At 42.1% G+C, this 2058-nt stretch overlaps 1 pseudogene across 1 annotated transcript; it reads left to right on the top strand.

Annotated features, from left to right (window-relative positions):
• The first annotated feature begins 596 nt into the window (after positions 1-596).
• LOC100961162 lies at positions 597-1108 on the top strand (annotated as a pseudogene). Its single transcript, XR_001161729.1, has one exon. The product of XR_001161729.1 is annotated as a 60S ribosomal protein L32 pseudogene (transcript).
• Positions 1109-2058: the final 950 nt, after the last annotated feature.

The following is a 2058-nucleotide window of genomic DNA, read 5'->3' as shown; positions in this document are numbered from 1 at the left end:
TATGTTGTCCTCGGTAGAGTGCTGTGGCATCACAGCTTACAGCAACCTTAAATTCTTGGGCTTAAGTGATTCTCTTGCCTCAGCCTCCCAAGTAGCTGGGACTACAGGCACTCTCCACAATACCCAGATATTTTTTGGTTGTAGTTGTCATTGTTGTTTGGCAGGTCAGGCTGGATTCGAACCCACCAGTTCCAGTGTATGTGGCTGGTGCCTTAGCCTCTGAGCTACAGGAGCCAAGCCTGTTTTTTGTCACTTATTGAAGAGTGGCATTACATTGTTGGCCCATTCATCAGTTGACAGACCTTAGGGTTGTGTTCAGTTTTTGGCTATTATGAATAAAAACTTCAGACGCCACTTAGATAGACTTCAGACCCCACTTAGATGCAATCAATTCATGATTTTATTGCACCTGTACAGGGGACTGCTGCTCTGAGAGACTGGCGGCCTTGAAGTGCAGGACAGGTTGACTTTTATGTTTTTTTCTTTGAGTAGCTAAGCAAGCAGGCCAGTACAAAAGAGGAACGTTGAGGTTAGCTCGGGCCAGGGTTACTGCTTGGGTGACAATGGATACATCTTAAGTAACAATGGTTAGCCCCTCGCTTCCTCGGTGCTGCCTACGGAGGGGGCCGCCATCTCCTATTCGGCATCATGGCTGCCCTCAGACCCCTTGTGAAGCCGAAGATCATCAAAAAGAGGACCAAGAAGTTTATCTGGCACCAGTCAGACCGATATGTCAAAATTAAGCGTAACTGGTGGAAACCCAGAGGTATTGACAACAGGGTTCGGAGAAGATTCAAAGGCCAGATCTTGATGCCCAACATTGGTTACGGGAGCAACAAGAAAACAAAGCATATGCTGCCCAGTGGTTTCCGGAAGTTCCTCGTCCACAACGTCAAGGAGCTGGAAGTGCTGCTGATGTGCAACAAATCTTACTGTGCAGAGATTGCTCACAACGTTTCCTCCAAGAACCGCAAAGCCACTGTGGAAAGAGCGGCCCAGCTGGCCATCAGAGCCACCAATCCCAATGCCCGGCTGCGCAACGAAGAAAATGAATAGACAGCTCATGTGCACATTCTATTTGTGTTTAAATAAATCCATAAATACTGCCCCCAAAATTAACAATGGTTATAGTTTATGTAACAATGGTTACCACTTGGGTAACATAGCTTAGGTAGGTTTCCACCATTGTTCATCCACTGGGAACTTGGGATTTTTTGTGTGTGTGTGAAACTTGGGACTTGCTGTGCTTCTTTGTTCTGACGCCTTTTCTTGGAATTGACCCTGTGAGAGGGGGATGCAGGGAATGGGCTGGGAGCTTGCCCATGACACTATGAATATTCACATGTGAGTTCTTGTGTGAACATATATTTTTGTTTCTCCTGGATAAATAATTAAGAGTAATAAATTCTAGGAATTGGGATATACATTTAAATTTGTAAGACACTGCCAAACTGTTTTATAAAGTGGTAATACTACTTTACATTCTCACCAGAAATGCTTGATAATCCAACTGCCTACCATGTTGAGTGGGTGTGCATTGGTTTCTCATTACTGTTTTATTTTGCATTTGTCTTCTGACTAATGATGTTGATCATTTTTTGTAATGTGCTTATTTATCATTCACTTTCTTCTTTGTGGAAATATTCTTTCAAATCTTTTGCTTATTATTATTATTTTTTAAAGTTAGATTGTATGTCTTCTTGGAATTGAATTGTAAAAATTCTTTAAATATTCTGTATAAAAGTCCTTTATCATATATATGTTTTTCAAATATATGCTCCTAGTTTAAGAAAAAAAAAATTTGAGGAAGAACATGGTAATGAGTTCTTTTTATCTCCCCAAAAACATCTCAAATGAGATGCTAAAGAGACCTCTACCTTGGAATTATCAATAGGCATAGACAAAAAGAGAAAGAAAAAAGCTCAGATAAAGTCAGGACCAAAATACTGGGAAAGGATAAAAGGACAGCCCAGTCAAGATGGCCCCTCCTGGCCTTCACCCAGCAAAAGAAGGACACTGACCCTGGGACCTCCTGTGATGCCAGTAGCACAGGGAGAC

The sequence above is a fragment of the Otolemur garnettii genome, unplaced genomic scaffold, assembly GCF_000181295.1.
Source record: "Otolemur garnettii isolate 467f Iridium unplaced genomic scaffold, OtoGar3 scaffold00176, whole genome shotgun sequence".
Taxonomy (NCBI): Eukaryota; Metazoa; Chordata; class Mammalia; order Primates; family Galagidae; genus Otolemur; species Otolemur garnettii.
This window is presented reverse-complemented; position numbering and strand designations above follow the sequence as displayed.